The 13,350-nt window shown below is 47.3% G+C and overlaps 1 protein-coding gene across 1 annotated transcript in view; it reads right to left on the reverse strand.

The window, feature by feature from the left end:
* The window catches only part of MSANTD3 (Myb/SANT DNA binding domain containing 3), a 1,065,404-nt gene that overhangs the window by 87,532 nt on the left and 964,522 nt on the right, over positions 1-13,350 (reverse strand). The gene's annotated exons all lie outside the window — the stretch shown is intronic.

A 13,350-nucleotide genomic window follows, 5' to 3' on the forward strand; every position in this document is an offset into this window, starting at 1 on the left:
TATCATAATATTGTAAATATTATCTAAACATTCAACAATCGCTCATTTCTGATTATAGAAGCATATCAATTATTTGTTGTAATACGAATTGTACCTGATTTTAGATTCGCACTGTACCTTTAGTTAATAAATATATATATTTTAAATATGCCTTTGTATTGCTTGTCCTCAAAATAGCACGGATAAAAGAATTTTAGATATCTTGTATTGTAGAAAAATTGTATTTCTCCCAAAGCACAGATATACATATTTTCATAATACAATAATATTTTATAGTTCAGAATAAATATTCTGACGGTATGTGTAGGCTATATGCCGAGATACATCAATGGTTCTGACAATCCCATGGAGTAGGACTTTGGACTGTGAAATTTTTCCTAGCCAAGGACCCTTTGGTCAGTTTATACTAGAGACCACTACCTTCTGTTTGAAAGACAATTATTTAGAATTTGATGGGGAATATTATTTACAATTAAATGGCACAGCTATGGGGGCAAAATCTTTCTTGCCTGGAAAAAGCCAGCAATAATCAATCTTAACCCATGTTTTTTAATACCCAGTTTCACGCTCAATATAAAAATATGGAGAGAATCTTGTCCAAACATTAGTCCATATTACTTGAACACCCGTTTCTAAAGAATGTTGTTACACATTAACCAAAAGTATCATACCATAAGGCCAAAAACATCAAAGGGAAAATTACACCAAGCAAGATAAAACAATCCCAATCCATCCACAGTAACTACATTCCCTTAATTCCTCTGGTAGGCATGTTTCAGTGTCACAAAAACTCTGTCTGACCTGTGCGCTTTGTGGAGCACGGTCAAAAGTGTTTCACAGCTAAAGGTAAGACGTATGCGATAAAATAATTCCACAATTGCTCTAGTGATTGTGGTTTACTGTTTAACCTGTCCATGTGGTCTACTATATGTAGAGAGGACTATCTGCACCCTCTGAAAATGCTTTGGTGAGCACAGGCACTTCAAAGCTCTAAACATTTTCTGGTCAAACACTAACAATCCACAGTTGGCCTAAAAGTGTGGGTCATTGAGGCAATTCCTAATAGTTTACCTGTAGCAGAACATTTTAAGCGTTTATGCCAACAGGAAACTTTCTGATATATTCCCTCAGTACGCTTACCCCCAGGGGGTTAAATTAGGAGATTGAAATACACGCCATACTTTAAAATCTATAAGGTATCTGCACTGATAATGTTTGATCACTTGTCAGTTTCCTGTTTCTCTTAAATCTTCTTGTCATTCCTTACAGCAGACCCTTATGGTCACACATATCCTGGACATCATATAGTTCATCATTCAATCTTGGGGGTGGTGGTTCTGAGATAGTAAGTAAACACGCACAGTAATTTTAAAGGTGTTCCCATGCAGGTGTTTATATGTATCTCTTGATCATACATCACGGGACACAGAGCCTTAATTACTTAATGGGTTATGTAGTCACCACAGGTGATTGGACACTGGTTAACCAAATTAAAATTGGGTTCCTCCCCTATATAACCCCCTCCCAAATGGAGTGTGCCTCAGTTTTTTCACCAGTGTTTAAGGTGGTTGGTCACGTTCAACATGTGCTAAGAAGAAAAATGCTCTTTGATGGTCTGGCTGCGGAAACCTAGGAGCTATAACCGGATCCATTCCTCGGGCCAATATCAAAAGCCTAAGATGGTTGGTACCTGGGCCTCGTGTAAAGAAGAAACAAGGTTTGCCTGTAATGTCTCTCTGCGGAGGTCTGGGCTCTGGGATCCAGACTTTGGTGGAATAATACATCTGTGGCACAAACGGTTTCTGGCAGAGTCTTCTACAGGTCCAGGTATGAGGTTTCTATAATTGAACCCTTGATAAACATGAAGGTTGGCACAACTTGCCCACCGTGATGGGTGAAAGCTGGAACTACTTTTAGTAGCTTTTTCTATGGCGTGGATAAGGTAAGAAGAGGATAATTTATTTTGTTATTATCTTCTGTGAGTAAGATGTTTTCCTGGTTTTCACCACTGGAGGGAGTAAGTGCATACCTGGTGTATTCTTACATAGCCATCCAGGAACAAGCTCAGTGAAGTCGGTCAAATAAAAAACGCCACTCACCTCCTTCCGCTGCAGGCTCTGCCACAAAACACATACAGGGGTCCCCAATGATGCCCCAGCAATCTCTCCCAATTCTCTTCTTCGCCCTGGGCACCGCCATTACAGTAGGGCGCCGGGAGCGTGTTTTATGCTGTCTAATGGGCAGATGGAGAGGGGGGCCGTGGTTACGCGTGCCCGTGCGCAAACACGGCGCACCTGTGTGAAGGCGCCAAGAGGCTGATTTAAAGCCCAGCACGCCAGAAGCCTTCTGTAAAGCGGCATGGACACAGAGCTGTGGGCTGTAAGCATCCCTGTGGATTGAACGAGGCAAACGAAGACTCCTACTCGGCATCAGGTTAAGCAGTGAGCTAATATATGTGTATTGTAAGACTATAACACAACAGTGATTGCATTTATTTTGTGGATAGTACCTTTGCTTTGCAGTAAGGACTATGTCTCCAAGAGGAGGTGCAAGGGCTGGTAAAGAGGCATCAGAAGATTCCCGCTTATGGCTGAGGCCTTGTACAAACGAGCAGACATGTCCGATGAAAACGGTCCGCGGACCGTTTTCATCGGACATGTCTGCTGGGAGGTTTTGGTCTGATGTGCGTACACACCATCAGACCAAAATCCCAGCGGACAGAGAACGCAGTGACGTAGACGACACCGACGTTCTCTTACACGGATGGTCAATGCTTCCACGCATGCGTCGAATCAATTTGACGCATGCGCGGGATTTCGGGCCAGCGGACATGTCCGATGAGTCGTACTAACCATTGGACATGTCCGACAGACAGGCTTCCAGTGGACAAGTTTCTTAGCATGCTAAGAAACTTTTGTCCGCTGGAAACCTGTCCGCTAGGCCGTAAAACTGTCCGGTAGGCCCTACACACGGTCGGACATGTCCACGGAAACTGGTCCGACGGACCAGTTTCAGCGGACATGTTCGGTCGTGTGTACAAGGCCTAAGAAATCGGAGCTTGCCTGCAGGTTTACCATCCCCCCTCTGTCAGCCTGATAGCAGCCTCACAGGATGAGCCCATTACTGGTTTTGCATCTTCTCCTTTGGCAGCTCCTGTATATACATCACTGAGGATGCTTAAAAGTTGCCTTGGATGGCTTAGAAGGAAGGATTGCTACTATTATCGCAACCTCCTTGAAAGATGGCAGAAAACAGGGTAGATCCCCTTCATCTGCTCTGGCTCTCATCAGATGAGCCTTCTGAGGGTGAAAAATCCCTCTCTGGAGATGAGGATCATGTGCACTCCAAGGACTCTGATCTGTATTTTCCTCCTGCAGCAGCCGAAAGTGGGCTTCTCCTTCTCTCCCTCTCGTCGACATTCAGCTGCCACAGTAGGAATATACACGGGATAGGAACCAATATATGCCACCCCCAGCACCCCTCCTGTCCCTGTTACACTTCTTCCTGTTGCCCGGGTCCCCTTGTGTGCTCCCTAGCTCCCCCTTCATCCCATTATTTCAGGATGGAGTGTGGGGAAGAGGCCGGTAAATATGCCAAACGCATATGTGTGAGCTTTGGGGTGCACACCCTAATGCAATAGGCTGCGCACACCTATGAACAAAGGACTTTCCTCTTTTGGGGATCTCGGAAGTCCCCGCAGGCTGCATGCTCCTTTCCAGTTCATTCCTTGCTGGATAAACTGATGTATGATGACTGGGTTCACCCAGATGAACTGTTTCTCCTCCTAAACAGTTTTCCCTCCTTTATCCTATGGAGGAAGGTTTCAATAAGAAATGGGGGGTACCTGCTATTGATGCAGCTATTTTTTGTGCAAACAAAAGCCTGACCTGTCCTCAGGGTTTTAAGGATCCAACTGATAAAAAGCTGGAGTCCCTATTAAAGCCTCCTCCTCCATGGCTGGGGCTGTAGTACAACCTGCAGTTGCAGCCATTGGTGTATGTCAGTTCCTCAAGGAACAAATGAAGCAGATTTTTAACCTCCTCCCTCTAGAGGAGATTGAGGTTTATGAGGACCTTCTTAAGGCTTTGTGTCAAAATGCGATTGATTCGATTATGGACTCTGTTTAGCAAGCATCCCGCTTGAATCACCTGCAGGTACACATGCGCAGGTCCCTTTAGTTAAAATATTGGGAGGCAGAGGTTTCTTGCAAAAGATACTTGGCAGTGTTCCCCTTTGGGGGAGGTCGCCTGTTTGGGGATGATCTGGATATATACATTCAAAAGTTTACCGGAGGCAAGTCTACCCTGTTGCCGGTTAAAAAGAAGAGTAAACGTCCTTTATTTAAGCGTTCTCTTTTCTCCAGCCCCTGGAACCTCATTCTCCAGGCAGTGGCGATAGCCTCCCCCATCTAACACTAGGGGAGAGGCCCAGAGCCAAGCCCAAGGGCAGAAAAGGACTTGGGGTCCAAAGTCTAAGCAGAACCCCAAAACTTCCCTATGAAGGGATGCCCCTGCTCGGCCGAGTGGGGGGAAGGCTGCTGCAAATTGCAAACGCCTGGCGGAACAAAGTTCAGGACAAGTGGGTCATCTCCACAGTGTCCTCAGGCTACAAGCTAGAATTCAGAGAACTTCCGCCACACTGTTTTCTGAGATCAAGAGTTGCCAAAGATCGAGAAAAAAGAAGACCTTTGCTGTTGGCCTTGGAACACCTGTTGTGCCAAGGGGTAATCATGGAGTTAGCCCCAGAGGATCAGGGATCATGGTTTTACTCAAACCTTTCACGGTTCCAAAACCAAACGGGGATGTCAGACCTACCCTGGTCTGAAAGGCCTGAATCAGTTTCTGAACATTCGCTCCTTTCGCATGGAGTCTGTCCGTTCAGTTGTTTCCACCCTTCAGGGAGGAGAATTCCTGGCATCAATAGACATCAGAAATGCATATCTACATGTGCCTATATTTCCCGCTCACCAAAGGTTTCTAAGGTTTGCGATGGTTCAGCGCCACTTCCAGTTTGTGGCCCTTCCTTTTGGGCTGGCTACAGCACCTTGAGTGTTCACAAAAATACTGGCCCTGGCACTTTTAACTAGAGAGTGCATTTTTATTGTCTTTTATTTGTAGCGCCCCCTTACTTTCAGTATGGGCACTACGCTAAATTTAGTGGGTAATGGGAGAGTTACTTTGCTCCCATTCACAATTTATTAAATTGGGACTTCTGTCATTCCAGAAATGTCCACTGGGTCAATCTGTGCTCCAGGGATGCGGTACCATCCCTGGCCAGCAGTTGGCACCAGGGGGGTTCTGGCAGAGTGCGTTTTCCCCAGCAGCCAATCAGGGGAGTTTTTCCCTTGCGGGGCATGCTGGGGGAGAGTATATCTGTGACAGGTGTCATGTGCTCAAAAATCTTCGCGGGGTCCCGGTTCCAGTTTTCTCTCTAGCAGCCTTAGTTAACGGGATTTGCCAATACCCCTTGGTACGGTCTAATGTTGTGATATACCTGGCTGGACCTAGTCTCTCAATAAGTTCACCTACCCGGGGCATGGGGTAGGCATCAAACCGTGAAACCTCATTAATTTTTCCGGAAATCATTGCAGAATCGCAGAGTCCCGTTGGGCTTTGGTACCAACACAATCAGGCTTGACCACTCACTCTGCGATTCTTCAATGATCTCCAGGTCCAGCATCTTCTTCACTTCCTCTGAAATGGCCTTTCCTTGAGCCTCTGGGATGCGGTAGGGCCAGACGAAAACTTTGACTCCAGGTTCTGTGATAATATCATGCTCTATGACACTAGTTAGCCCTGGCAAGTCGGAAAACTTCTCTTTATTTCTCTGCATGAACTCCTTTGCCTGCTGACTTTGGATTTTAGATAGGGTATTTGCTACTTGGACAATCTCCACCCCAACCTAAAGTTTAAGTTTTGCACTGGCCAGGGAGGTCACCGGTTCCCTGTCTGTCCAGGGCTTTAACAAGTTGACATGATATATCTGATACAGTTTCCTCTTGCCTGGCTGGTGGACTCTATAATTTACCTCTCCCACTTTTTCCACAACTTCAAAGGGACCTTGGCACCTGGCCAAGAATTTACTTTTCACAGTGGGAATTAGCACCGCTACTTGATCCCCCACTTGAAAGTGTCTTATTTTAGCAGCCCTGTTATAGACCAGTCGTTGAGCCTCCTGGGCCTTTTGCAAATGCTCTTTGACTAGTGGCATCACGGTTTGGATCCTTTCCTGCATTTGGAAAACATATTCCAGGACACTCTTATGCTGAACAGGTTCACTTTCCCATTCCTCTTCTTTTTTTTTTTAAGGTCAACTTTTTTTTTATTGTTTATAAAAAAACATAACAAACAAACACTACACAGGTATATTATCCTAGCGAACATCGCTTCAGTAAAAGTGCAATACAATACGCGGGTATACAGGTAAACATTATGAAACAGCATACAGAAAATATCATCACATAGCATGATTGTGGGCCTAGGCACTGGCAGTTCTGGAAGCATATTATCCCTATTAAGAGCTGTACCCTAGGGGGCAGGTGGCATGGTACTCTCTGAGTTAACCCAGGAGTCCCATATTTTGGAGAACTTTTTTGGGCATCCTCTAGCTTCGTATGTTAACTTATATAATGGTATCGCTTGGTTGACAACGGTAAGCCAGAGCTTTATATTTGGTGTGGACTGAGATTTCCAGTGCATGGTAATCGTTTTTTTAGCATAAAATAGCACTATGCGTATGAAGGATTGTACATTTTTGGATAAGTCTTCATCATCAATGTATCCCAGTAAACATCTAAGAGGATTGCAAATATTAGGAATCTCAGCTACAGAGCTGATGAAAGCAGTAACATCCGACCAGAACTTCCTTATCAGAGCACATTCCCACATCAAATGGAAGAATGTTCCATCGGCCATTCCACATCAAGTGCATAAAGGAGTGGATAATCTCTTTAATTTATATAACAAATATGGTGTAAAATAGGATCTATACAATAGTTTTGTCTGGATCACCTTGTCCCTTGAGGAAATGACGGAGGTCACCTGCAGGGGAAGAATCTCCCCCCAGATTTCCTCTGTCAACTTAGGTATGTCTGCGTGCCATTTTGTTCAATGGTGGTAAGCCTAGTGGTCGTGGAGTGTAGTAGAGTCTTATAGTAAGACAAAACTATTTTGGTGTGGGAGGGGTCAGTCAGTAAGTTTTCCAGTGGGGAAGTTTGCATCTCTATATTTCATAGTCCGAATTGAGCAGCAGCGGTATGTCGTATCTGTAGATATTGGAAGTAGGCTGTGTGTGGGAGTCCAAAGTCTCTCTGGAATTCCGCAAAGGAACGGAACGAAGTGTCTGTAAATAAGTGTGATATTGTTTTTACCCCTTTCTTAAACCAGTATCCCCCATCAGTTCTCTGATGAAATTCTGATAGGCTTGGGTTTCCCCATAGCGGGGCATTGGGAGAATATATAGCTGGGGTACTGGGTGATAACAGTTTAGAAACTCTAAAGATCCCCAGGGTCATGGCCAGAACAGTAGCCCCTTCCCTCCCCCTAAGTGACAGACGGTGTATTAGGTTCTGGAGAGATTCATATGAGGGGAGGATGGCCACCTCTAGGGCAGCAGCTGCATTGTTGGCCTCAGGATGAAACCACCAATGGGCATGCGCCAGTTGCGAGGCAATGTAGTACGTCTGGAGACAGGGGAGAGCCAAGCCCCCCTCCGAAGTGGGCAGCTGTAAAGTTTGCTTAGCAATTCTCACCACACCGCCCCTCCACACGAAATTGGTGATTATAGAGTCTATCTCTTTAAATTTTGCTTCGGTTATATATATTGGTGAATTGCTCAGGACGTACAGGAATCGCGGGAGATAGATCATTTTGAAAATATTTATTCTTCCTAACAGTGTGAGAGGGAGATTGTTCCATGTTTTCAAGGTAATTTTTAATCTACTGATAAGGGGGTCTAAATTGATCTTGGCATTGGAGGAGACAGGGAGTTTTATCAAGACCCCGAGATAACGAAAAGTGTGAACTATTTGCAGTGGGCATGTGGGGGGTAGTGTTATGGGTGTCTCCTGGTCAATCTGAAACAAAAGGGACTTGTCCCAATTTACCCGGAACCCTGAAAAGTGGCCAAACCGCCGGATAATTTCCAGCAGGGCTGGGAGTGACGACTGGGGGTCCTCCAGATATATCAGCATATCGTCCGCGTATAAGGACACTTTTTCCTCCAGACCCCCAATCGTCAGTCTCTTAACCTCCCCACTGGACCTTATCAGTGATGCCAGGGGGTCTATCGCTAACGCAAACAGGAGGGGCGACAGCGGACACCCCTGTCTGGTTCCCCTCTTTATGGGAAAAGCATCCGATATGGATGCGTTGACCCGTAGTCTGGGTTTGGCGTATAGGAGTTTTACCCATTTTATAAAAGTAGTGCCAAATCCGAATTTAGCTAGGACTTCAAAAAGATAGGGCCATTCAATGGAGTCGAAAGCCTTGTGAGCGTCCAAAGCCAATACAGCTCGGGAGCCAGTCGTGTCATGAACCGCTTGTATATTGGTAAAGAGTCTGCGTAAATTAATAGATGTTGATCGTCCCGGCATAAATCCAGTTTGGTCCGCCCCTATAATAGTAGTAATTACTTTATTTAATCGTTGGGCAAGCACCTTAGCCAAAAATTTTACATCCGAATTAATAAGTGAAATCGGCCTATATGATTCCCAAAGGAGGTGGTCCTTATGAGGTTTGGGAATCAAAACTATTAGTGCTTCCGACATGGATTGCGGTAGCTGTCCCATTCTAAGGGCATAACTGTACATTCGTAGCAAGTGAGGGATTAACAGGGATTAACAGTTCCCGAAATTGCATGTACCACTCAATGGGAAATCCACCTAGGCCTGGAGTTTTATGTCTGGAGAACGACTGTATAGCCTCCCCTATTTCTTCTGTTGTTAACGGCGCATCAAGTCCAGAGGCCTGATGATCCGTTAACCTCGGGAGTGAAATATCCGAAAGATAATCATCAAGTTCCACTATTGTGGAGCTCTAGTAGTGTAGAGCGTGGAGTAGAAGGCGACAAACGCCTTCATAATGTCGTCATTTTGCTCTACTAATAAGCCCTCTGAGTTTGTTATTCTAGGGATATTACATGGCTGATAATCGGGCCTGGCCAGATAGGCCAGTAAGCGGCTATTTTTATCCCCGAATTCAAATATTCGTTGATTTTGATAGGGTAGTCTCTTTTGCGTGCGTTCCAGAAGTACCAGTTCCAACTCTCTGGCCTTGTGTCGCCAGGTAGCGTGTGTGTCAGGGGTAGGGTTTGCAGAATAAGCAGTTTCCGCATCCCTAAGTCCTCCTTCTGCGTCCATCAATCTGGACTGCGACGCCTTACGGGCCCCCCCGATCGCAGCGGCAAATGAGCCTCGGGCAGTGGCCTTAAAGGCATCCCAAACCACAGGGACAGACGCACTTTGCTTGTTAATCACCCAAAACGATTCCATGTCTGCCGAAATCTGGTCTATCACAGCCTGGTCTGCTAACCATAAGGGGCTCAGTCTCTATATCCGGTAAGAGGAGGGTGGGCCCATAGCGAGGTCCACCATCAGAGGTGAGTGGTCGGACACCGCCCTGGGGAGATATTTAACTCCGGCCACCAAGCGAAGCATATCAGATGAAACAAGGCAGAGATCAATACGTGATAATGTACCGTGAGAGTCAGACTGGCATGAGTATTCCCGCACATTTGCATGCTTCCACCTCCAGGCCTCCACTAGATCAAATTGGGTTAGGAAAGATCCTAGGGGTGTGGCAGGTAGGGTAGAGCATGTAAATCTATCCATAGAATTGTCCAAAACTGTGTTGTAGTCCCCAGCTATTAGTAAGGGGCCCTCAGCAATCTCCAATATTGTGCCCATCACCTTTCAAAAAACTTCTTGGTAAAAGGCGGTGGGACATAGATATTTGTCACTGTATATGGTTTACCCAGAAGTTCCAGCACCAGGATCATAAAACAGCCATTAGGGTCAAGTTTAATATGCTTAATGGAAATTGGCGCTGACTTGGCAATAAGGATAGATGTCACTCAAGCATATGTGGAGTAAGTGGAGTGAAGAGTGTATGCTATTTTAGCTCTTTTAAGGGCCATAACCCTGGAGCCCTGGAGATGGGTTTTCTGGAGGAGGATTACATGCGGTTTGTGCCTTGCCAGGTAGTCAAACGTTACAGAATGTTTTACTTTAGAATTAAGCCCCCGAACATTCCATGAAATCAGGCGTAAATTAGCCATGTATGGGAGTTGGTCAGAAATACGCACGTCCAGCCCTCATGATGTGTCAGAGTCAACCACACTTTGGGACTCCTTGCAGCACGAGAGGTGGGGGCGAAACTTGATAAATACATTTGAGAGAACCTTGTGCTTCTATTTAACAATACCTGAATACCTTTATGACCTATCCGGCCTGTGAACCTGTAAACAATTTGTATAAAAGAACAATCATACCCAAAAACAAGGGAAACAGGTAGGACGGCCCCCAGACCCCAACACTTGGGGGCTTTGATCCCATAAACAAAAGTGCAACCCAGAATATTCAAACCCACCCTAACCCTCCCGGCTCCCAAACCCAAACACATGAGAGCTTTATTCCCAAAACGAAAACTGCAAAGCAAGGGGGTCATGGCTTAGTCCCTCAACCAACAAACCCTGAGATGTGAAGAAAAGTCCGTAGCCGTGGTCTTCCATCCACGTCCTCACAAAACAAAAATATGTAGTAACCCAAATTCTAGAAAAAACAGTTCCTGAGTTAGTAGGAGCAAAAGGATAAGGACAAACATAACGTCAACATCACCCGTCATCCCGCATGGCTGACATGCATGTGGCCCGTGATAGAAAATGAGTATGATCCCCAATCTCCAGTGGGTAACGAAATAAGTGAGGGGGCTATAACAAACATGAGAACCTGTCCCCGTCCCTCTCCCTCCCCCAATCTACCTCAAACAAGGGGGGGGGTGTAGGCTGGGGGTAGTCAAATGTGTGCTGGGCCAAATAACTTAAATGATGAGGTGGTTTTCGGTTTTGATCCCTGTGATCCGGGTGTCCCAGGGTATCCACCCAATGCGACGCCTCCTTGGGATCCGTGAAGAAGTGGGCCTTGCCTTGATAAATGATCCTCAATCTTGCAGGATAAAGCATACCATAGGGTAAATTAAGCTCTCTTAGCCTCTTTTTGATGCCCAGAAAGGTAGCCCTTTGTTTCTGAGTGGCTGCCGAGAAGTCAGGAAAGATAGTGATTGCATTACCGTTGAAGGCTACTCTGCCTTTTTCTCGGGCAGCTCTGAGAACAACTTCCCTGTCTCTGAAGTGTAGTAATTTAATGAGGGGGCCCCTGAGGGCAGGGGACGTAGGGGAACTCTATGTGCCCTTTCGATGGCGAACAGCCGTGAGAAGGTGGAGGCGTCAAATGTGGTGACCAGCCAGCGCTCCATAAAGGCCTCTGGGTCTCTGCCCTCTGAGCCCTCCGGGAACCCCAAGAAGCGCACATTGTTGCGCCTCAAGCGGTCTTCCATGTCCGTGAGCTTGTCAGCAGTATAGGATTGGGCCTGACGCAGTTCCCTAACAGAGCCCTGTAAGGGACACGTCTCATCGTCCCCAATGCATTGTTCTGCATTCGTCACTCTATGACGGAGAGTATGAACGTCATGTTTCAGGAAAGAGAGATCTGTTTTAATGGAGTCTATTTGTATGGTGAGAGAAGCATGGCTGTGCTGTATAGCCTCCATGATCTGGGCCAGGGTAGGCTCTGCGTGCTCTGCATCATGGGATGAAGTTGAAGGGGAGTCAGTAGCAGCGTCATCAGGAGGGGAGAGAAGGAGGGGGTCAGCAGGGCTGGAAACCTGGGTTTGCCGTGACTCACCCTTCCCTGGAGGTCGCTGCCCTGAGGAGGAAGAAGAGGAGGGTTGTCCATGCTTCCGACTGTGAGGCTGGCCGGTGACATCTTGTTGCTGGGGAGGTTGCGGCAGTGGCGGCATGAATCCCGGTGCTTCCTCCATCACAGGGCCGTATTTTACCATCCCCTGATGGATTGCGGGGTCCGGAGGATCTAATAGGGCAGATGAGACCCCTGGAGCTCGATCGGGTGTGTGTTATCTCTTGAGGATGTGTGCGGCGTGGACGGGACCAGATATGCCAGGGTGCTGTGGTGGTAGAGTGGGGCCCAAAGCAGGGAGGGGAGAAGCTAGGAGTCAGGAGGTGGTCGGTGAGGTGCAGCAAGATGGCCGACAGTCACCTAATAAAACCGGGAATTGCCCGCCGGCCAGCACCCATAAATGTCCCCAGGAGGGCTGCAGGCAGCAGAAGATAGACTGGCAGGCAGTCGGGGCAGTGCGGGAGGTTGTCCAGGATCCTGGAAGGCCGCTGCGTTGCGCCGAGAGGGCCCGGGTGAACCAAGATGGCCGCCGGCTCCGTGGAGTAGGCCGAAGCCGCAGACTTTCCTAGAGGCTGGCGCCCGGCAGGAGAACGCCGCTCCGTTCCGGCCCTTCGCTCGGTTGTGAGCCCGGGGGTTTCGGCCTGCTGGTGTGGAGGGTCCCCAGGGGGAGCTTACAGACCTGGGTTGGAGGATGGATGGACACAGGATGGGCTGTAATAAGGAGTAAAGAACGGAGCTTAGTTCTCCCACGTCCTGCTCCTTGCCTAGCTAAGCCATGCCCCCCTTCCCATTCCTCTTTAATAAAGTCAAGTAGGCCGCGAGGTCTCCATCCATATACCAACTCAAAGTGCGAAAACCCTGTGGAGGCCTGGGGCACTTCCTGGATAGCAAACAGGAGAGCTGGTAACAGGCATTCCCAATCTTTCCCATCCCTTAGTACCACTAAGCATAGACTTAAGGGTCTTAACAAAGCGTTCCACCAACCCGTCCGTTTGGGGATGGTAGACCGATGTGCACAGCTGTTATATCCGGAACAGCTTAAACACATCGGCCATAACCCTCGACATAAACGGGGTACCCTGGTCTGTGAGCATTTTCTTGGGGAAACCAGTCCGTGTAAACAACTGGAATAATTCCCGGGCAATGGCCTTTGAGGAGGTATTCCGCAGGGGTAGCGCCTCAGGATATCGGTGGCATAGTCAAGAATAACCAATATGTAGGAGTGACCTCGAGCTGACTTTACCAAGGGACCCACTATATCCATGGCTATCCTCTCGAATGGGACCTCAATTATGGGCAGAGGGACCAAAGGGCTCCGAAAGTGAGTCACCGGAGCGGTCAACTGACAGGTGGGACAAGAGGCACAGTATCTCTTTACCTCTGCTTTCAGACCTGGCCAGTTAAACCGGTCGGTGATCCGTGCCTCTGTCTTCTCAACT

Source organism: Rana temporaria, chromosome 5 (genome assembly GCF_905171775.1).
Source record: "Rana temporaria chromosome 5, aRanTem1.1, whole genome shotgun sequence".
Lineage (NCBI taxonomy): Eukaryota > Metazoa > Chordata > Amphibia > Anura > Ranidae > Rana > Rana temporaria.